The 24,076-nt window shown below is 46.1% G+C and overlaps 1 long non-coding RNA gene across 2 annotated transcripts in view; it reads left to right on the forward strand.

Moving 5' to 3' along the window:
• Nucleotides 1–21,889, forward strand: part of LOC101733257 — a 99,604-nt gene extending 77,715 nt beyond the window's left edge. For both annotated transcript variants that reach the window (XR_001170710.3, XR_208545.4), the window contains one exon: nt 21,637–21,889. This is a non-coding gene — a long non-coding RNA (uncharacterized LOC101733257). The remainder of the gene's footprint in view (nt 1–21,636) is intronic.
• The last annotated feature ends 2,187 nt before the right edge of the window (nt 21,890–24,076 follow it).

Genomic DNA, 24,076 nt, shown 5'->3' on the forward strand with positions numbered 1-24,076 from the left:
GGCTGTTTCATGCAGGATTGTGCTTAGTACAGAGAAATAACCATGCAGCCATTATGATGGTATCGCGCTGTGCAGGCATTGGGTATGGTTTGGGGGCTGTTTCTGCAGGATTGTGCTTAGTACAGAGAAATAACCATGCAGCCATTATGATGGTATTGCTCTGTCAAGGCATTGGGAATGGTTTGGGGCTGTTTCTGCAGGATTGTGCTTAGTACAGAGAAATAACCATGCAGCCATTATGATGGTATTGCTCTGTCCTGGATTGGGAATGGTTTGGGGGCTGTTTCTGCAGGAATTGTGCTTAGTACAGAGAAATAAACATGCAGCCATTATGATGGTATTGCTCTGTCCTGGATTGGGAATGGTTTGGGGGCTGTTTCTGCAGGATTGTGTTTAGTACAGAGAAATAACCATGCAGCCATTATGATGGTATCGCTCTGTCCTGGGATTGGGAATGGTTTGGGGGCTGTTTCTGCAGGATTGTGCTTAGTACAGAGAAATAACCATGCAGCCATTATGTGGTATTGCTCTGTCCTGGATTGGGGAATGGTTTGGGGGGCTGTTCCTGTAGGATTGGGTATGCGTTGTGGGGGTTGTTTCTGGCAGGATTGTGCTTAGTACAGAGAAATAACCTTGCAGCCATTATGATGGTATCGCTCTGTCCCAGGGCATTGGGTATGGTTTGGGGCTGTTTCTGCAGGATTGGGGATGGTTTGGGGCTGTTTTTGCAGGATTGGGTATGGTTTTGGGGGCTGTTCATGCAGGATTGTGCTTAGTAGAGAGAAATAACCATGCAGCCATTATGATGGTATCGCGCTGTGCAGGCATTGGGTATGGTTTGGGGCTGTTTGTGCAGGATTTGGTATGGGTTTGGGGGCTGTTTCTGAAGGATTGGTATGGTATGGGGACTGTTTCGCAGGATTGTGCTTAGTACAGAGAAATAACCATGCAGCATTATGATGGTATTGCTCTGTCCTGGATTGGGAATGGTTTGGGGGCTCTTTCTGCAGGATTGTGTTTAGTACAGAAAAATAACCATGCAGCCATTATGATGGTATCTGCTCTGTCAAGGCATTGGGTATGGTTTTGGGGCTGTTTCTGCAGGATTGTGCTTAGTACAGAGAAACAACCATGCAGCCATTATAATGGTATTGCTCTGTCAAGGCATTGGGAATGGTTTGGGGGGCTGTTTTCTGCAGGATTGTGCTTAGTACAGAGAAATAACCATGCAGCCATTATGATGGTATTGCTCTGTCCTGGGATTCGGAATGGTTGGGGGGCTGTTTCTGCAGGATTGTGCTTAGTACAGAGAAATAACCATGCAACCATTATGATGGTATTGCTCTGTCCTGGGATTGGGAATGGTTTGGGGACTTGTTTCTGCAGGATTGTGCTTAGTACTAGAGAAATAACCATGCAGCCATTATGATGGTATTGCTCTGTCCTGGGATTGGGAATGGTTTGGGGGCTGTTTCTGCAGGATTGTGCTTAGTACAGAGAAATAACCATGCAGCCATTATGATGGTATTGCTCTGTCCTGGGATTGGGAATGGTTTGGGGGCTGTTTCTGAAGGATTGGGTATGGTTTGGGGACTGTTTCTGCAGGATTGTGCTTAGTACAGAGAAATAACCATGCAGCCATTATGATGGTGTCGCTCTGTGCAGGCATTGGGTATGGTTTGGGGGCTGTTTCTGCAGGATTGGGGATGGTTTGGGGGCTGTTTTTGCAGGATTGGGTATGGTTTGGGGGCTGTTCATGCAGGATTGTGCTTAGTACAGAGAAATAACCATGCAGCCATTATGATGGTATTGCTCTGTCCTGGGATTGGGAATGGTTTGGGGGCTGTTTCTGCAGGATTGTGCTTAGTACAGAGAAATAACCATGCAGCCATTATGATGGTATTGCTCTGTCCTGGGATTGGGAATGGTTTGGGGGCTGTTTCTGCAGGATTGTGCTTAGTACGGAGAAATAACCATGCAGCCATTATGATGGTATTGCTCTGTCCTGGGATTGGGTATGGTTTGGGGGCTGTTTCTGCAGGATTGTGCTTAGTACAGAGAAATAACCATGCAGCCATTATGATGGTATTGCTCTGTCCTGGGATTGGGAATGGTTTGGGGGCTGTTTCTGCAGGATTGTGCTTAGTACAGAGAAATAACCATGCAGCCATTATGATGGTATTGCTCTGTCAAGGCATTAGGAATGGTTTGGGGGCTGTTTCTGCAGGATTGTGCTTAGTACAGAGAAATAACCATGCAGCCATTATGATGGTATTGCTCTGTCCTGGGATTGGGAATGGTTTGGGGGCTGTTTCTGCAGGATTGTGCTTAGTACAGAGAAATAACCATGCAGCCATTATGATGGTATTGCTCTGTCCTGGGATTGGGAATGGTTTGGGGGCTGTTTCTGCAGGATTGTGCTTAGTACAGAGAAATAACCATGCAGCCATTATGATGGTATTGCTCTGTCCTGGGATTGGGAATGGTTTAGGGGCTGTTTCTGAAGGATTGGGTATGGTTTGGGCGCTGTTTCTGCAGGATTGTGCTTAGTACAGAGAAATAACCATGCAGCCATTATGATGGTATTGCTCTGTCCTGGGATTGGGAATGGTTTGGGGGCTGTTTCTGCAGGATTGTGCTTAGTACAGAGAAATAACCATGCAGCCATTATGATGGTATTGCTCTGTCCTGGGATTGGGAATGGTTTGGGGGCTGTTTCTGCAGGATTGTGCTTAGTACAGAGAAATAACCATGCAGCCATTATGATGGTATTGCTCTGTCCTGGGATTGGGAATGGTTTGGGGGCTGTTTTCCTGCAGGATTGTGCTTAGTACAGAGAAATAACCATGCAGCCCATTATGATGGTATTGCTCTGTCCTGGGATTGGGAATGGTTTGGGGGCTGTTTCTGCAGGATTGTGCTTAGTACAGAGAAATAACCATGCAGCCATTATGATGGTATTGCTCTGTCCTGGGATTGGGAATGGTTTGGGGGCTGTTTCTGCAGGATTGTGCTTAGTACAGAGAAAATAACCATGCAGCCATTATGATGGTATTGCTCTGTCCTGGGATTGGGAATGGTTAGGGGCTGTTTCTGAAGGATTGGGTATGGTTTGGGCGCTGTTTCTGCAGGATTGTGCTTAGTACAGAGAAATACCCATGCAGCCATTATGATGGTATCGCTCTGTGCAGGCATTGGGTATGGTTTGGGGGCTGTTTCTGCAGGATTGGGGTTGGTTTGGGGGCTGTTTTTGCAGGATTGGGTATGGTTTGGGGGCTGTTCATGCAGGATTGTGCTTAGTACAGAGAAATAACCATGCAGCCATTATGATGGTATCGCGCTGTGCAGGCATTGGGTATGGTTTGGGGCTGTTTGTGCAGGATTTGGTATGGTTTGGGGGCTGTTTCTGAAGGATTGGGTATGGTTTGGGGACTGTTTCTGCAGGATTGTGCTTAGTTCAGAGAAATAACCATGCAGCCATTATGATGGTATTGCTCTGTCCTGGGATGGGAATGGTTTGGGGGCTGTTTCTGCAGGATTGTGTTTAGTACAGAGAAATAACCATGCAGCCATTATGATGGTATCGCTCTGTCAAGGCATTGGGTATGGTTTGGGGGCTGTTTCTGAAGGATTGTGCTTAGTACAGAGAAATAACCATGCAGCCATTATAATGGTATTGCTCTGTCAAGGCATTGGGAATGGTTTGGGGGCTGTTTCTGCAGGATTGTGCTTAGTACAGAGAAATAACCATGCAGCCATTATGATGGTATTGCTCTGTCCTGGGATTGGGAATGGTTTGGGGGCTGTTTCTGCAGGATTGTGTTTAGTACAGAGAAATAACCATGCAGCCATTATGATGGTATCGCTCTGTCAAGGCATTGGGTATGGTTTGGGGGCTGTTTCTGCAGGATTGTGCTTAGTACAGAGAAATAACCATGCAGCCATTATGATGGTATTGCTCTGTCCTGGGATTGGGAATGGTTTGGGGGCTGTTTCTGCAGGATTGTGCTTAGTACAGAGAAATAACCATGCAGCCATTATGATGGTATTGCTCTGTCCTGGGATTGGGAATGGTTTGGGGGCTGTTTCTGCAGGATTGTGCTTAGTACAGAGAAATAACCATGCAGCCATTATGATGGTATTGCTCTGTCCTGGGATTGGGAATGGTTTGGGGGCTGTTTCTGCAGGATTGTGCTTAGTACAGAGAAATAACCATGCAGCCATTATGATGGTATTGCTCTGTCCTGGGATTGGGAATGGTTTAGGGGCTGTTTCTGAAGGATTGGGTATGGTTTGGGCGCTGTTTCTGCAGGATTGTGCTTAGTACAGAGAAATAACCATGCAGCCATTATGATGGTATCGCGCTGTGCAGGCATTGGGTATGGTTTGGGGCTGTTTGTGCAGGATTTGGTATGGTTTGGGGGCTGTTTCTGAAGGATTGGGTATGGTTTGGGGACTGTTTCTGCAGGATTGTGCTTAGTACAGAGAAATAACCATGCAGCCATTATGGATGGTATTGCCTCTGTCCTGGGATTGGGAATGGGTTTGGGGGCTGTTTCTGCAGGATTGTGTTTAGTACAGAGAAATAACCATGCAGCCATTATGATGGTATCGCTCTGTCAAGGCATTGGGTATGGTTTGGGGGCTGTTTCTGCAGGATTGTGCTTAGTGCAGAGAAATAACCATGCAGCCATTAAAATGGTATTGCTCTGTCAAGGCATTGGGAATGGTTTGGGGGCTGTTTCTGCAGGATTGTGCTTAGTACAGAGAAATAACCATGCAGCCATTATGATGGTATCGCTCTGTGCAGGCATTGGGTATGGTTTGGGGGCTGTTTCTGCAGGATTGGGGATGGTTTGGGGGCTGTTTTTGCAGGATTGGGTATGGTTTGGGGGCTGTTCATGCAGGATTGTGCTTAGTACAGAGAAATAACCATGCAGCCATTATGATGGTATCGCGCTGTGCAGGCATTGGGTATGGTTTGGGGCTGTTTGTGCAGGATTTGGTATGGTTTGGGGGCTGTTTCTGAAGGATTGGGTATGGTTTGGGGACTGTTTCTGCAGGATTGTGCTTAGTACAGAGAAATAACCATGCAGCCATTATGGTGGTATTGCTCTGTCCTGGGATTGGGAATGGTTTGGGGGCTGTTTCTGCAGGATTGTGTTTTGTACAGAGAAATAACCATGCAGCCATTATGATGGTATCGCTCTGTCAAGGCATTGGGTATGGTTTGGGGGCTGTTTCTGCAGGATTGTGCTTAGTACAGAGAAATAACCATGCAGCCATTATGATGGTATTGCTCTGTCAAGGCATTGGGAATGGTTTGGGGGCTGTTTTCTGCAGGATTGTGCTTAGTACAGAGAAATAACCATGCAGCCATTATGATGGTATTGCTCTGTCCTGGGATTGGGAATGGTTTGGGGGCTGTTTCTGCAGGATTGTGCTTAGTACAGAGAAATAACCATGCAGCCATTATGATGGTATTGCTCTGTCCTGGGATTGGGAATGGTTTGGGGGCTGTTTCTGAAGGATTGGGTATGGTTTGGGCGCTGTTTCTGCAGGATTGTGCTTAGTACAGAGAAATAACCATGCAGCCATTATGATGGTATCGCTCTGTGCAGGCATTGGGTATGGTTTGGGGGCTGTTTCCTGCAGGATTGGGGGATGGTTTGGGGGCTGTTTTTGCAGGATTGGGTATGGTTTGGGGGCTGTTCATGCAGGATTGTGCTTAGTACAGAGAAATAACCATGCAGCCATTATGATGGTATCGCGCTGTGCAGGCATTGGGTATGGTTTGGGGCTGTTTGTGCAGGATTTGGTATGGTTTGGGGGCTGTTTCTGAAGGATTGGGTATGGTTTGGGGACTGTTTCTGCAGGATTGTGCTTAGTACAGAGAAATAACCATGCAGCCATTATGATGGTATTGCTCTGTCCTGGGATTGGGAATGGTTTGGGGGCTGTTTCTGCAGGATTGTGTTTAGTACAGAGAAATAACCATGCAGCCATTATGATGGTATCGCTCTGTCCTGGGATTGGGAATGGTTTGGGGGCTGTTTCTGCAGGATTGTGCTTAGTACAGAGAAATAACCATGCAGCCATTATGATGGTATCGCGCTGTGCAGGCATTGGGTATGGTTTGGGGCTGTTTCTGCAGGATTTGGTATGGTTTGGGGGCTGTTTCTGAAGGATTGGGTATGGTTTGGGGGCTGTTTCTGCAGGATTGTTCTTAGTACAGAGAAATAACCATGCATTCATTATGATGGTATTGCTCTGTCCTGGGATTGGAATGGTTTGGGGGCTGTTTCTGCAGGATTGGGTATGGTTTGGGGGCTGTTTTTGCAGGATTGGGTATGGTTTGGGGGCTGTTCATGCAGGATTGTGCTTAGTACAGAGAAATAACCATGCAGCCATTATGATGGTATTGCTCTGTCCTGGGATTGGGAATGGTTTGGGGGCTGTTCCTGTAGGATTGGGTATGGTTTGTGGGTTGTTTCTGCAGGATTGTGCTTAGTACAGAGAAATAACCATGCAGCCATTATGATGGTATCGCTCTGTGCAGGCATTGGGTATAGTTTGGGGGCTGTTTCTGCAGGATTGGGGATGGGTTGGGGGCTGTTTTTGCAGGATTGGGTATGGTTTGGGGGCTGTTCATGCAGGATTGTGCTTAGTACAGAGAAATAACCATGCAGCCATTATGATGGTATCGCGCTGTGCAGGCATTGGGTATGGTTTGGGGCTGTTTGTGCAGGATTTGGTATGGTTTGGGGGCTGTTTCTGAAGGATTGGGTATGGTTTGGGGACTGTTTCTGCAGGATTGTGCTTAGTACAGAGAAATAACCATGCAGCCATTATGGTGGTATTGCTCTGTCCTGGGATTGGGAATGGTTTGGGGGCTGTTTCTGCAGGATTGTGTTTAGTACAGAGAAATAACCATGCAGCCATTATGATGGTATCGCTCTGTCAAGGCATTGGGTATGGTTTGGGGGCTGTTTCTGCAGGATTGTGCTTAGTACAGAGAAATAACCATGCAGCCATTATGATGGTATTGCTCTGTCAAGGCATTGGGAATGGTTTGGGGGCTGTTTCTGCAGGATTGTGCTTAGTACAGAGAAATAACCATGCAGCCATTATGATGGTATTGCTCTGTCCTGGGATTGGGAATGGTTTGGGGGCTGTTTCTGCAGGATTGTGCTTAGTACAGAGAAATAACCATGCAGCCATTATGATGGTATTGCTCTGTCCTGGGATTGGGAATGGTTTGGGGGCTGTTTCTGAAGGATTGGGTATGGTTTGGGCGCTGTTTCTGCAGGATTGTGCTTAGTACAGAGAAATAACCATGCAGCCATTATGATGGTATCGCTCTGTGCAGGCATTGGGTATGGTTTGGGGGCTGTTTCTGCAGGATTGGGGATGGTTTGGGGGCTGTTTTTGCAGGATTGGGTATGGTTTGGGGGCTGTTCATGCAGGATTGTGCTTAGTACAGAGACATAACCATGCAGCCATTATGATGGTATTGCGCTGTGCAGGCATTGGGTATGGTTTGGGGCTGTTTGTGCAGGATTTGGTATGGTTTGGGGGCTGTTTCTGAAGGATTGGGTATGGTTTGGGGACTGTTTCTGCAGGATTGTGCTTAGTACAGAGAAATAACCATGCAGCCATTATGATGGTATTGCTCTGTCCTGGGATTGGGAATGGTTTGGGGGCTGTTTCTGCAGGATTGTGTTTAGTACAGAGAAATAACCATGCAGCCATTATGATGGTATCGCTCTGTCCTGGGATTGGGAATGGTTTGGGGGCTGTTTCTGCAGGATTGTGCTTAGTACAGAGAAATAACCATGCAGCCATTATGATGGTATTGCTCTGTCCTGGGATTGGGAATGGTTTAGGGGCTGTTTCTGAAGGATTGGGTATGGTTTGGGCGCTGTTTCTGCAGGATTGTGCTTAGTACAGAGAAATAACCATGCATTCATTATGATGGTATTGCTCTGTCCTGGGATTGGAATGGTTTGGGGGCTGTTTCTGCAGGATTGGGTATGGTTTGGGGGCTGTTTTTGCAGGATTGGGTATGGTTTGGGGGCTGTTCATGCAGGATTGTGCTTAGTACAGAGAAATAACCATGCAGCCATTATGATGGTATCGCGCTGTGCAGGCATTGGGTATGGTTTGGGGCTGTTTCTGCAGGATTTGGTATGGTTTGGGGGCTGTTTCTGAAGGATTGGGTATGGTATGGGGACTGTTTCTGCAGGATTGTGCTTAGTACAGAGAAATAACCATGCAGTCATTATGATGGTATTGCTCTGTCCTGGGATTGGGAATGGTTTGGGGGCTGTTTCTGCAGGATTGTGTTTAGTACAGAGAAATAACCATGCAGCCATTTTGATGGTATTGCTCTGTCCTGGGATTGGGAATGGTTTGGGGGCTGTTTCTGCAGGATTGTGCTTAGTACAGAGAAATAACCATGCAGCCATTATGATGGTATTGCTCTGTCCTGGGATTGGGTATGGTTTGGGGGCTGTTTCTGCAGGATTGTGCTTAGTACAGAGAAATAACCATGCAGCCATTATGATGGTATTGCTCTGTCCTGGGATTGGGAATGGTTTGGGGGCTGTTTCTGCAGGATTGTGCTTAGTACAGAGAAATAACCATGCAGCCATTATGATGGTATTGCTCTGTCCTGGGATTGGGAATGGTTTAGGGGCTGTTTCTGAAGGATTGGGTATGGTTTGGGCGCTGTTTCTGCAGGATTGTGCTTAGTACAGAGAAATAACCATGCAGCCATTATGATGGTATCGCTCTGTGCAGGCATTGGGTATGGTTTGGGGGCTGTTTCTGCAGGATTGGGGTTGGTTTGGGGGCTGTTTTTGCAGGATTGGGTATGGTTTGGGGGCTGTTCATGCAGGATTGTGCTTAGTACAGAGAAATAACCATGCAGCCATTATGATGGTATCGCGCTGTGCAGGCATTGGGTATGGTTTGGGGCTGTTTGTGCAGGATTTGGTATGGTTTGGGGGCTGTTTCTGAAGGATTGGGTATGGTTTGGGGACTGTTTCTGCAGGATTGTGCTTAGTTCAGAGAAATAACCATGCAGCCATTATGATGGTATTGCTCTGTCCTGGGATTGGGAATGGTTTGGGGGCTGTTTCTGCAGGATTGTGTTTAGTACAGAGAAATAACCATGCAGCCATTATGATGGTATCGCTCTGTCAAGGCATTGGGTATGGTTTGGGGGCTGTTTCTGAAGGATTGTGCTTAGTACAGAGAAATAACCATGCAGCCATTATAATGGTATTGCTCTGTCAAGGCATTGGGAATGGTTTGGGGGCTGTTTCTGCAGGATTGTGCTTAGTACAGAGAAATAACCATGCAGCCATTATGATGGTATTGCTCTGTCCTGGGATTGGGAATGGTTTGGGGGCTGTTTCTGCAGGATTGTGTTTAGTACAGAGAAATAACCATGCAGCCATTATGATGGTATCGCTCTGTCAAGGCATTGGGTATGGTTTGGGGGCTGTTTCTGCAGGATTGTGCTTAGTACAGAGAAATAACCATGCAGCCATTATGATGGTATTGCTCTGTCCTGGGATTGGGAATGGTTTGGGGGCTGTTTCTGCAGGATTGTGCTTAGTACAGAGAAATAACCATGCAGCCATTATGATGGTATTGCTCTGTCCTGGGATTGGGAATGGTTTGGGGGCTGTTTCTGCAGGATTGTGCTTAGTACAGAGAAATAACCATGCAGCCATTATGATGGTATTGCTCTGTCCTGGGATTGGGAATGGTTTGGGGGCTGTTTCTGCAGGATTGTGCTTAGTACAGAGAAATAACCATGCAGCCATTATGATGGTATTGCTCTGTCCTAGGATTGGGAATGGTTTAGGGGCTGTTTCTGCAGGATTGTGTTTAGTACAGAGAAATAACCATGCAGCCATTATGATGGTATCGCTCTGTCAAGGCATTGGGTATGGTTTGGGGGCTGTTTCTGAAGGATTGTGCTTAGTACAGAGAAATAACCATGCAGCCATTATAATGGTATTGCTCTGTCAAGGCATTGGGAATGGTTTGGGGGCTGTTTCTGCAGGATTGTGCTTAGTACAGAGAAATAACCATGCAGCCATTATGATGGTATTGCTCTGTCCTGGGATTGGGAATGGTTTGGGGGCTGTTTCTGCAGGATTGTGTTTAGTACAGAGAAATAACCATGCAGCCATTATGATGGTATCGCTCTGTCAAGGCATTGGGTATGGTTTGGGGGCTGTTTCTGCAGGATTGTGCTTAGTACAGAGAAATAACCATGCAGCCATTATGATGGTATTGCTCTGTCCTGGGATTGGGAATGGTTTGGGGGCTGTTTCTGCAGGATAGTGTTTAGTACAGAAAAATAACCATGCAGCCATTATGATGGTATCGCTCTGTCAAGGCATTGGGTATGGTTTGGGGGCTGTTTCTGCAGGATTGTGCTTAGTACAGAGAAACAACCATGCAGCCATTATAATGGTATTGCTCTGTCAAGGCATTGGGAATGGTTTGGGGGCTGTTTCTGCAGGATTGTGCTTAGTACAGAGAAATAACCATGCAGCCATTATGATGGTATTGCTCTGTCCTGGGATTGGGAATGGTTTGGGGGCTGTTTCTGCAGGATTGTGCTTAGTACAGAGAAATAACCATGCAGCCATTATGATGGTATTGCTCTGTCCTGGGATTGGGAATGGTTTGGGGGCTGTTTCTGCAGGATTGTGCTTAGTACAGAGAAATAACCATGCAGCCATTATGATGGTATTGCTCTGTCCTGGGATTGGGAATGGTTTGGGGGCTGTTTCTGAAGAATTGGGTATGGTGTGGGCGCTGTTTCTGCAGGATTGTGCTTAGTACAGAGAAATAACCATGCAGCCATTATAATGGTATTGCTCTGTCAAGGCATTGGGAATGGTTTGGGGGCTGTTTCTGCAGGATTGTGCTTAGTACAGAGAAATAACCATGCAGCCATTATGATGGTATTGCTCTGTCCTGGGATTGGGAATGGTTTGGGGGCTGTTTCTGCAGGATTGTGCTTAGTACAGAGAAATAACCATGCAGCCATTATGATGGTATTGATCTGTCCTGGGATTGGGAATGGTTTGGGGGCTGTTTCTGCAGGATTGTGCTTAGTACAGAGAAATAACCATGCAGCCATTATGATGGTTTTGCTCTGTCCTGGGATTGGGAATGGTTTGGGGGCTGTTTCTGCAGGATTGTGTTTAGTACAGAGAAATAACCATGCAGCCATTATGATGGTATTGCTCTCTCCTGGGATTGGGAATGGTTTGGGGGCTGTTTCTGCAGGATTGTGCTTAGTACAGAGAAATAACCATGCAGCCATTATGATGGTATTGCTCTGTCCTGGGATTGGGAATGGTTTGGGGGCTGTTCCTGTAGGATTGGGTATGGTTTGGGGGTTGTTTCTGCAGGATTGTGCTTAGTACAGAGAAATAACCATGCAGCCATTATGATGGTATCGCTCTGTGCAGGCATTGGGTATGGTTTGGGAGCTGTTTCTGCAGGATTGGGGATGGTTTGGGGGCTGTTTTTGCAGGATTGGGTATGGTTTGGGGGCTGTTCATGCAGGATTGTGCTTAGTACAAAGAAATAACCATGCAGCCATTATGATGGTATCGCGCTGTGCAGGCATTGGGTATGGTTTGGGGCTGTTTGTGTAGGATTGGGAATGGTTTGGGGGCTGTTTCTGCAGGATTGTGCTTACTACAGAGAAATAACCATGCAGCCATTATGATGGTATTGCTCTGTCCTGGGATTGGGAATGGTTTAGGGGCTGTTTCTGAAGGATTGGGTATGGTTTGGGCGCTGTTTCTGCAGGATTGTGCTTAGTACAGAGAAATAACCATGCAGCCATTATGATGGTATCGCGCTGTGCAGGCATTGGGTATGGTTTGGGGCTGTTTGTGCAGGATTTGGTATGGTTTGGGGGCTGTTTCTGAAGGATTGGGTATGGTTTGGGGACTGTTTCTGCAGGATTGTGCTTAGTACAGAGAAATAACCATGCAGCCATTATGATGGTATTGCTCTGTCCTGGGATTGGGAATGGTTTGGGGGCTGTTTCTGCAGGATTGTGTTTAGTACAGAGAAATAACCATGCAGCCATTATGATGGTATCGCTCTGTCAAGGCATTGGGTATGGTTTGGGGGCTGTTTCTGCAGGATTGTGCTTAGTGCAGAGAAATAACCATGCAGCCATTATAATGGTATTGCTCTGTCAAGGCATTGGGAATGGTTTGGGGGCTGTTTCTGCAGGATTGTGCTTAGTACAGAGAAATAACCATGCAGCCATTATGATGGTATTGCTCTGTCCTGGGATTGGGAATGGTTTGGGGGCTGTTCCTGTAGGATTGGGTATGGTTTGTGGGTTGTTTCTGCAGGATTGTGCTTAGTACAGAGAAATAACCATGCAGCCATTATGATGGTATCGCTCTGTGCAGGAATTGGGTATGGTTTGGGGGCTGTTTCTGCAGGATTGGGGATGGTTTGGGGGCTGTTTTTGCAGGATTGGGTATGGTTTGGGGGCTGTTCATGCAGGATTGTGCTTAGTACAGAGAAATAACCATGCAGCCATTATGATGGTATCGCGCTGTGCAGGCATTGGGTATGGTTTGGGGCTGTTTGTGCAGGATTTGGTATGGTTTGGGGGCTGTTTCTGAAGGATTGGGTATGGTTTGGGGACTGTTTCTGCAGGATTGTGCTTAGTACAGAGAAATAACCATGCAGCCATTATGATGGTATTGCTCTTTCCTGGGATTGGGAATGGTTTGGGGGCTGTTTCTGCAGGATTGTGTTTAGTACAGAGAAATAACCATGCAGCCATTATGATGGTATCGCTCTGTCAAGGCATTGGGTATGGTTTGGGGGCTGTTTCTGCAGGATTGTGCTTAGTACAGAGAAATAACCATGCAGCCATTATGATGGTATTGCTCTGTCCTGGGATTGGGAATGGTTTGGGGGCTGTTTCTGCAGGATTGTGCTTAGTACAGAGAAATAACCATGCAGCCATTATGATGGTATTGCTCTGTCCTGGGATTGGGAATGGTTTGGGGGCTGTTTCTGCAGGATTGTGCTTAGTACAGAGAAATAACCATGCAGCCATTATGATGGTATTGCTCTGTCCTGGGATTGGGAATGGTTTAGGGGCTGTTTCTGAAGGATTGGGTATGGTTAGGGCGCTGTTTCTGCAGGATTGTGCTTAGTACAGAGAAATAACCATGCAACCATTATGATGGTATCGCTCTGTGCAGGCATTCGGTATGGTTTGGGGGCTGTTTCTGCAGGATTGGGGATTGTTTGGGGGCTGTTTTTGCAGGATTGGGGATGGTTTGGGGGCTGTTCATGCAGGATTGTGCTTAGTACAGAGAAATAACCATGCAGCCATTATGATGGTATCGCGCTGTGCAGGCATTGGGTATGGTTTGGGGCTGTTTGTGCAGGATTTGGTATGGTTTGGGGGCTGTTTCTGAAGGATTGGGTATGGTTTGGGGACTGTTTCTGCAGGATTGTGCTTAGTACAGAGAAATAACCATGCAGCCATTATGATGGTATTGCTCTGTCCTGGGATTGGGAATGGTTTGGGGGCTCTTTCTGCAGGATTGTGTTTAGTACAGAAAAATAACCATGCAGCCATTATGATGGTATCGCTCTGTCAAGGCATTGGGTATGGTTTGGGGGCTGTTTCTGCAGGATTGTGCTTAGTACAGAGAAACAACCATGCAGCCATTATAATGGTATTGCTCTGTCAAGGCATTGGGAATGGTTTGGGGGCTGTTTCTGCAGGATTGTGCTTAGTACAGAGAAATAACCATGCAGCCATTATGATGGTATTGCTCTGTCCTGGGATTGGGAATGGTTTGGGGGCTGTTTCTGCAGGATTGTGCTTAGTACAGAGAAATAACCATGCAGCCATTATGATGGTATTGCTCTGTCCTGGGATTGGGAATGGTTTGGGGGCTGTTTCTGCAGGATTGTGCTTAGTACAGAGAAATAACCATGCAGCCATTATGATGGTATTGCTCTGTCCTGGGATTGGGAATGGTTTGGGGGCTGTTTCTGAAGAATTGGGTATGGTTTGGGCGCTGTTTCTGCAGGATTGTGCTTAGTACAGACAAAATAACCATGCAGCCATTATAATGGTATTGCTCTGTCAAGGCATTGGGAATGGTTTGGGGGCTGTTTCTGCAGGATTGTGCTTAGTACAGAGAAATAACCATGCAGCCATTATGATGGTATTGCTCTGTCCTGGGATTGGGAATGGTTTGGGGGCTGTTTCTGCAGGATTGTGCTTAGTACAGAGAAATAACCATGCAGCCATTATGATGGTATTGCTCTGTCCTGGGATTGGGAATGGTTTGGGGGCTGTTTCTGCAGGATTGTGTTTAGTACAGAGAAATAACCATGCAGCCATTATGATGGTATCGCTCTGTCAAGGCATTGGGTATGGTTTGGGGGCTGTTTCTGAAGGATTGTGCTTAGTACAGAGAAATAACCATGCAGCCATTATAATGGTATTGCTCTGTCAAGGCATTGGGAATGGTTTGGGGGCTGTTTCTGCAGGATTGTGCTTAGTACAGAGAAATAACCATGCAGCCATTATGATGGTATTGCTCTGTCCTGGGATTGGGAATGGTTTGGGGGCTGTTTCTGCAGGATTGTGTTTAGTACAGAGAAATAACCATGCAGCCATTATGATGGTATTGCTCTGTCAAGGTATTGGGTATGGTTTGGGGGCTGTTTCTGCAGGATTGTGCTTAGTACAGAGAAATAACCATGCAGCCATTATGATGGTATTGCTCTGTCAAGGCATTGGGAATGGTTTGGGGGCTGTTTCTGCAGGATTGTGCTTAGTACAGAGAAATAACCATGCAGCCATTATGATGGTATTGCTCTGTCCTGGGATTGGGAATGGTTTGGGAGCTGTTTCTGCAGGATTGTGCTCAGTACAGAGAAATAACCATGCAGCCATTATGATGGTATTGCTCTGTCCTGGGAGTGGGAATGGTTTGGGGGCTGTTTCTGCAGGATTGTGCTTAGTACAGAGAAATAACCATGCAGCCATTATGATGGTATTGCTCTGTCCTGGGATTAGGAATGGTTTGGGGGCTGTTTCTGCAGGATTGTGCTTAGTACAGAGAAATAACCATGCAGCCATAATGATGGTATTGCTCTGTCCTGGGATTGGGAATGGTTTGGGGGCTGTTTCTGCAGGATTGTGCTTAGTACAGAGAAATAGCCATGCAGCCATTATGATGGTATTGCTCTGTCCTGGGATTGGGAATGGTTTAGGGGCTGTTTCTGAAGGATTGGGTATGGTTTGGGCGCTGTTTCTGTAGGATTGTGCTTAGTACAGAGAAATAACCATGCAACCATTATGATGGTATCGCTCTGTGCAGGCATTGGGTATGGTTTGGGGGCTGTTTCTGCAGGATTGGGGATGGTTTGGGGGCTGTTTTTGCAGGATTGGGTATGGTTTGGGGGCTGTTCATGCAGGATTGTGCTTAGTACAGAGAAATAACCATGCAGCCATTATAATGGTATCGCGCTGTGCAGGCATTGGGTATGGTTTGGGGCTGTTTGTGCAGGATTTGGTATGGTTTGGGGGCTGTTTCTGAAGGATTGGGTATGGTTTGGGGACTGTTTCTGCAGGATTGTGCTTAGTACAGAGAAATAACCATGCAGCCATTACGATGGTATTGCTCTGTCCTGGGATTGGGAATGGTTTGGGGGCTGTTTCTGCAGGATTGTGTTTAGTACAGAGAAATAACCATGCAGCCATTATGATGGTATCGCTCTGTCAAGGCATTGGGTATGGTTTGGGGGCTGTTTCTGCAGGATTGTGCTTAGTGCAGAGAAATAACCATGCAGCCATTATAATGGTATTGCTCTGTCCTGGGATTGGGAATGGTTTGGGGGCTGTTTCTGCAGGATTGTGTTTAGTACAGAGAAATAACCATGCAGCCATTATGATGGTATTGCTCTGTCCTGGGATTGGGAATGGTTTGGGGGCTGTTTCTGCAGGATTGTGTTTAGTACAGAGAAATAACCATGCAGCCATTATGATGGTATCACTCTGTCAAGGCATTGGGTATGGTTTGGGGGCTGTTTCTGCAGGATTGTGCTTAGTGCAGAGAAATAACCATGCAGCCATTATAATGGTATTGCTCTGTCCTGGGATTGGGAATGGTTTGGGGGCTGTTTCTGCAGGATTGTGTTTAGTACAGAGAAATAACCATGCAGCCATTATGATGGTATTGCTCTGTCCTGGGATTGGGAATGGTTTGGGGGCTGTTTCTGCAGGATTGTGCTTAGTACAGAGAAATAACCATGCAGCCATTATGATGGTATTGCTCTGTCTTGGGATTGGGAATGGTTTGGGGGCTGTTCCTGTAGGATTGGGTATGGTTTGGGGGTTGTTTCTGCAGGATTGTGCTTAGTACAGAGAAATAACCATGCAGCCATTATGATGGTATCGCTCTGTGCAGGCATTGGGTATGGTTTGGGGGCTGTTTCTGCAGGATTGGGGATGGTTTGGGGGCTGTTTTTGCAGGATTGGGTATGGTTTGGGGGCTGTTCATGCAGGATTGTGCTTAGTACAGAGAAATAACCATGCAGCCATTATGATGGTATCGCGCTGTGCAGGCATTGGGTATGGTTTGGGGCTGTTTGTGCAGTATTTGGTATGGTTTGGGGGCTGTTTCTGAAGGATTGGGTATGGTTTGGGGACTGTTTCTGCAGGATTGTGCTTAGTACAGAGAAATAACCATGCAGCCATTATGATGGTATTGCTCTGTCCTGGGATTGGGAATGGTTTGGGGGCTGTTTCTGCAGGATTGTGTTTAGTACAGAGAAATAACCATGCAGCCATTATGATGGTATCGCTCTGTCAAGGCATTGGGTATGGTTTGGGGGCTGTTTCTGCAGGATTGTGCTTAGTACAGAGAAATAACCATGCAGCCATTATAATGGTATTGCTCTGTCAAGGCATTGGGAATGGTTTGGGGGCTGTTTCTGCAGGATTGTGCTTAGTACAGAGAAATAACCATGCAGCCATTATGATGGTATTGCTCTGTCCTGGGATTGGGAATGGTTTGGGGGCTGTTTCTGCAGGATTGTGCTTAGTACAGAGAAATAACCATGCAGCCATTATGATGGTATTGCTCTGTCCTGGGATTGGGAATGGTTTGGGGGCTGTTTCTGCAGGATTGGGTATGTTTTGGGGTCTGTTCCTGCAGGATTGTACTTAGTACAGAGAAATAACCATGCCGCCATTATGATGGTATCTCTCTGTCCAGGCATTGGGTACGGTTTGGGGGCTGTTCCTGCAGGATTGGGTATGGTTTGGGGGTTGTTTCTGCAGGATTGTGCTTAGTACAGAGAAATAACCATGCAGCCATTATGATGGTATCGCTCTGTCCTGGGATTGGGTATGGTTTGGGGGCTGTTTCTGCAGGATTGGGGATGGTTTGGGGGCTGTTTCTGCAGGATTGTGCTTAGTACAGAGAAATAACCATGCAGCCATTATGATGGTATTGCTCTGTCCTGGGATTGGGAATGGTTTGGGGGCTGTTTCTGCAGGATTGTGCTTAGTACAGAGAAATAACCATGCAGCCATTATGATGGTATTGCTCTGTCCTGGGATTGGGAATGGTTTGGGGGCTGTTTCTGCAGGATTGGGTATGTTTTGAGGTCTGCTCCTGCAGGATTGTACTTAGTACAGAGAAATAACCATGCAGCCATTATGATGGTATCTCTCTGTCCAGGCATTGGGTACGGTTTGGGGGCTGTTCCTGCAGGATTGGGTATGGTTTGGGGGTTTTTTCTGCAGGATTGTGCTTAGTACAGAGAAATAACCATGCCGCCATTATGATGGTATCGCTCTGTGCAGGAATTGGGTATGGTTTGGGGGCTGTTTCTGCAGGATTGGGGATGGTTTGGGGGCTGTTTCTGCAGGATTGTGTTTAGTACAGAGAAATAACCATGCAGCCATTATGATGGTATCGCTCTGTCTTGGGATTGGGAATGGTTTGGGGGCTGTTTCTGAAGGATTGGGTATGGTTTGGGCGCTGTTTCTGCAGGATTGTGCTTAGTACAGAGAAATAACCATGCAGCCATTATGATGGTATTGCTCTGTCTTGGGATTGGGAATGGTTTGGGGGCTGTTTCTGAAGGATTGGGTATGGTTTCGGCGCTGTTTCTGCAGGATTGTGCTTAGTACAGAGAAATAACCATGCAGCCATTATGATGGTATTGCTCTGTCCTGGGATTGGGAATGGTTTGGGGGCTGTTTCTGCTTGATTGTGCTTAGTACAGAGAAATAACCATGCAGCTATTATGATGGTATTGCTCTGTCCTGAGACCGGGAATGGTTTGGGGGCTGTTTCTGCAGTATTGGGTATGGTTTGGGGGCTGTTCCTGTAGGATTGGGTTTGGATTGGGGGCTGTTCCTGCAGGATTGTACTAAGTACAGAGAAATAACCATGCAGCCATTATAATGGTATTGCTCTGTCCAGGCATTAGGCATGGTTTAGGGGCTGTTCCTGTAGGATTGGGTATGGTTTGGGGGCTGTTTCTGAAGGATTGTGCTTAGTACAGAGAAATAACTATGCAGCCATTATGATGGTATCTCTCTGTCCAGGCATTAGGCATGGTTTGGGGGCTGTTCCTGTAGGATTGGATTTGGTTTGGGGGCTGTTTCTGCAGGATTGGGTATGGTTTGGGGGCTGTTACTGCAGGATTGGGGTTTGGTTTGGGAGCTGTTTCTGCAGGATTGTGCTAAGTACAGAGAAATAACCATGCAGCCATTATGATGGTATCGCGCTGTGCAGGCATTGGGTATGGTTTGGGGCTGTTTGTGCAGGATTTGGTATGGTTTGGGGGCTGTTTCTGAAGGATTGGGTATGGTTTGGGGACTGTTTCTGCAGGATTGTGCTTAGTACAGAGAAATAACCATGCAGCCATTATGATGGTATTGCTCTGTCCTGGGATTGGGAATGGTTTGGGGGCTGTTTCTGCAGGATTGTGTTTAGTACAGAGAAATAACCATGCAGCCATTATGATGGTATTGCTCTGTCCTGGGATTGGGAATGGTTTGGGGGCTGTTTCTGCAGGATTGTGCTTAGTACAGAGAAATAACCATGCAGCCATTATGATGGTATCGCTCTGTCAAGGCATTGGGTATGGTTTGGGGGCTGTTTCTGCAGGATTGTGCTTAGTGCAGAGAAATAAACATGCAGCCATTATAATGGTATTGCTCTGTCAAGGCATTGGGAATGGTTTGGGGGCTGTTTCTGCAGGATTGTGCTTAGTACAGAGAAATAACCATGCAGCCATTATGATGGTATTGCTCTGTCCTGGGATTGGGAATGGTTTGGCGGCTGTTTCTGCAGGATTGTGCTTAGTAGAGAGAAATAACCATGCAGCCATTATGATGGTATTGCTCTGTCCTGGGATTGGGAATGGTTTGGGGGCTGTTTCTGCAGGATTGGGTATGTTTTGAGGTCTGTTCCTGCAGGATTGTACTTAGTACAGAGAAATAACCATGCAGCCATTATGATGGTATCTCTCTGTCCAGGCATTGGGTACGGTTTGGGGGCTGTTCCTGCAGGATTGGGTATGGTTTGGGGGTTTTTTCTGCAGGATTGTGCTTAGTACAGAGAAATAACCATGCCGCCATTATGATGGTATCGCTCTGTGCAGGCATTGGGTATGGTTTGGGGGCTGTTTCTGCAGGATTGGGGATGGTTTGGGGGCTGTATCTGCAGGATTGTGTTTAGTACAGAGAAATAAACATGCAGCCAGTATGATGGATGATGGTATCGCTCTGTCTTGGGATTGGGAATGGTTTGGGGGCTGTTTCTAAAGGATTGGGTATGGTTTGGGCGCTGTTTCTGCAGGATTGTGCTTAGTACAGAGAAATAACCATGCAGCCATTATGATGGTATTGCTCTGTCCTGGGATTGGGAATGGTTTGGGGGCTGTTTCTGCTTGATTGTGCTTAGTACAGAGAAATAACCATGCAGCTATTATGATGGTATTGCTCTGTCCTGAGACCGGGAATGGTTTGGGGGCTGTTTCTGCAGTATTGTGTATGGTTTGGGGGCTGTTCCTGTAGGATTGGGTTTGGATTGGGGGCTGTTCCTGCAGGATTGTACTAAGTACAGAGAAATAACCATGCAGCCATTATAATGGTATCGCTCTGTCCAGGCATTAGGCATGGTTTAGGGGCTGTTCCTGTAGGATTGGGTATGGTTTGGGGGCTGTTTCTGCTTGATTGTGCTTAGTACAGAGAAATAACCATGCAGCTATTATGATGGTATTGCTCTGTCCTGAGACCGGGAATGGTTTGGGGGCTGTTTCTGCAGTATTGTGTATGGTTTGGGGGCTGTTCCTTTAGGATTGGGTTTGGATTGGGGGCTGTTCCTGCAGGATTGTACTAAGTACAGAGAAATAACCATGCAGCCATTATAATGGTATCGCTCTGTCCAGGCATTAGGCATGGTTTGGGGGCTGTTCCTGTAGGATTGGATTTGGTTTGGGGGCTGTTTCTGCAGGATTTGGTATGGTTTGGGGGCTGTTACTGCAGGATTGGGGTTTGGTTTGGGAGCTGTTTCTGCAGGATTGTGCCTAGTACAGAGAAATATCCATGCAGCCATTATGATGGTATTGCTCTGTCCTGGGATTGGAAATGGTATGGGGGCTGTTTCTGCAGGATTGGGCATGGTTTGGGGGCTGTTCCTACAGGATTGTACTTAGTACAGAGAAATAACCATGCAGCCATTATGATGGTATCTCTCTGTCCAGGCATTGGGTACGGTTTGGGGGCTGTTCCTGCAGGATTGGGTATGGTTTGGGGGCTGTTTCTGCAGGATTGTAATTAGTATAGAGAAATAACCATGCAGCCATTATGATGGTATCGCTCTGTCCAGGCATTGGGTATGGTTTGGGGGCACTTACTGCAGGATTGTGCTTAGTAGAGATAAATAACCATGCACCCATTATCATGGCATCTCTCTGTCGAGGCACTGGGTATTTTTTGGGGGCTATTTCTGCAGGATTGTGCTTAGTATAGAAATAACCATAAAGCTATTATGATAGTATTGCTCTGTCTAGGAATTGGGTATGGTTTGGGGGCTGTTTCTGCAGGATTGTGCTTAGTACAGAGAAATAACCATGCAGCCATTATGATGGTATCGCTCTGTCCAGGCATTGGGTATGGTTTGGGGGCTGCTCCTGCAGGATTGGGAATGGTTTGGGGGTTGTTTCTGAAGGATGGTGCTTAGTAAAGAGAAATAACTATGCAGCCATTATGATGGTATCGATCTGTCCAGGCATTGGGTATGGTTTGGGGGCTGTTTCTGCAGGATTGTAATTAGTACAGAGAAATAACCATGCAGCCATTAAGATGGTATCGCTCTATCCAGGCATTGGGTATGGTTTGGGGGCTGTTTCTGCAGAATTGTGCTTAGTACAGATAAATAACCATGCACCCATTATCATGGAATCTCTCTGTCCAGGCATTGGGTATTTTTTGGGGGCTGTTCCTGCAGGATTGTGCTTAGTACAGAAAAATAACTATGCTGCAATTTTTATCATATCTCTCTATAGGGGAATTGGGTATGTGTTGGGGGCTGTTCCTGCTGACCTTTCCATCTCTGAATCCGCTGATCCGGAACCGTCTGATACGGATCTCAAGTTCCCGAATCCCCTGTTCCTGAGGTTCCTACTGGACCGCGCTGAGCTCGACTGTTTGAGTTCCTCAGAATGCTGATTCTGCAGAAAGTTGTACCACAAATCTTTGTTGATATTGGAATATTGTATTTCATTAATCTCATAAATAAACATGAAGAGTTTCCATTTCTCTTAGTCTCATAGTATCACTCATGTATAATAAGGGATAATGTACCCCCTACTGTAAATGATAAGGATATTAGCAGTCACTGAGGGGTTCTGTGCCCATATAAAGGCTGCAGGCTGAGTTATACAGGGAACTCTGAGTATCACTCATGTATTATAAGGGATAATGTACACCCCTACTGTAAATTATAAGGATATAAGCAGTCACTGAGGGGTTCTGTGACCATATAAAGGCACAAGGCTGCAGGCTCAGTTATACAGGGAACTCTGAGTATCACTCATGTATTATAAGGGATAATGTACCCCCTACTGTAAATGATAAGGATATTAGCAGTCACTGAGGGGTTCTGTGCCCATATAAAGGCACAAGGCTGCAGGCTGAGTTATACAGGGAAATCTGAGTATCACTCATGTATTATAAGGAATAATGTACCCCCTACTGTAAATGATAAGGATATTAGCAGTCAGGAACCACAACACTGAGGAAAAGACACTGAAATATTAAAGAAAAAAAAACTATTACAAAAAACATGGATTGAAAACCTGAGAATAGATAGTCAGGGGGTTCACTCTGGTTCATGTTCTTGATCTAGAAAACAAGAGTTAGGTTAGATACCATGGATGAGTGTTTAAAATGACTTTTATTTCTTAGTACAGTATTTCCGAATCAGCAATACAGCCCTATCGGCCACCTTAAAACCATAACCCACATCCAAAAGTCCTACCCGCAACAGGACAGGCTACCCAATTTTTTTGTGGGCAACCAACCCACTGCAGGACTCTAAACACGAGTTTTAAGGAGAAAATAGGCGCCTGGTCTACCCAAGGCTGCGCTGTGACTTGGGACACCATTCATGGTGAACATGTAATTAATGTATCAGCCCCCTGAGACGTCACCCAGAGGAGAATATTCCCTATGTGCTGTATGTATGTATGAAGTCCCACCTTCATTGCATACGGCCCAGGGATTCACGCTCCTACAGGCCCAAGTTACTGGGTTCCTGGCTGTACAGATATAGCTCACAGAACCAGAGAGAACCAGTGTATAGTGTGACCCCCACACCTGGGCACTAAGCCAGTTCAGAACACTTGGAGAAAAAAAAGCCAAGATTCCCTTTTTACTCTATGGAAGATTTTTGAATCGTCCCGTTAAGATTATTTCCCAGATACCATTCGATGGATTTTGATTCTGTATGGCAGTGGAAAGGCATTTCCAAACTACACAATTAAATAACATTTTGACAAATGGGGCGACTTCAGAACATTTGGAGAAAAAAAAGCCAAGATTCCCTGCACTACACTGATGAGCCCCAAAAAGGGTGAAACCGGTCTGTAGTCGGGAATCTGGTCAGCTATTATCCCAGCTTCTGCTTTAAAAACCCAGTGGGTGAGCTTTAGCCTATAGGATAAACCCATGTAAGTGGGATTTTCTAACCTTGTTTGGAATTCATTGCCAGAATTCCTTTAATTTAATTAGATTCCACAAACACCTGAAAAAAGCTATTCCCAGAGAGCCTGCAAGGTTTGCTGTTCCGAAGGTATTAGACGAGATGTGCGTTATTATTGTCCAAAGTGCCCCAGCAACTCAACAACTTCTTACAACTTTTTTTTCATGTATTCCATCCAAAATGCTGCTTAAATGCTGCAGAAAATGGCAAACTTCACTTAATAAAAATAAAACATTTAATTTCCCTAGTTTTATGGAGATTTTCCTACCAAAAAAGGTAAAATTCAACATGCAATTGTGGGACATAAAAGTGCAGCAAAGAGCAAACATTGCTGGAAGGAAGAAGTTAGAATTTAAACCCTGCACAGTTTGAGATGGCGATGAGGAGCACTGAAAGCTATTAGGAGGCTTCTGGTTTTTCAGTTAACTATAAAAAGCTGGAACCTCTTTGGGACCTTGACAGGAAATCTTAGGGGTTCAATATGGAAAGGGAGACAATTGTAGACCACTGAGTCTGGGAGTCATGGAGAAAATATGCTGTTTAGTATCTAATACACCAAAGAATAACATTGATGTGTCATGATTGTATGAGAAGGTTGCCAGACCATGGAGAGGGTGCTAAGGTGCTTGGAGCAATTTTCCAGTAAAAGCAAAAAAAGGAAGACTATGCCATTTATCCCTGACACCATCTTAGAATGTTCAAAGCTAAGGAACCCAGGCTTTAAAGAAGTGAGTTGGTGGCAG

The sequence above is a fragment of the Xenopus tropicalis genome, chromosome 4 (genome assembly GCF_000004195.4).
Source record: "Xenopus tropicalis strain Nigerian chromosome 4, UCB_Xtro_10.0, whole genome shotgun sequence".
NCBI lineage: Eukaryota > Metazoa > Chordata > Amphibia > Anura > Pipidae > Xenopus > Xenopus tropicalis.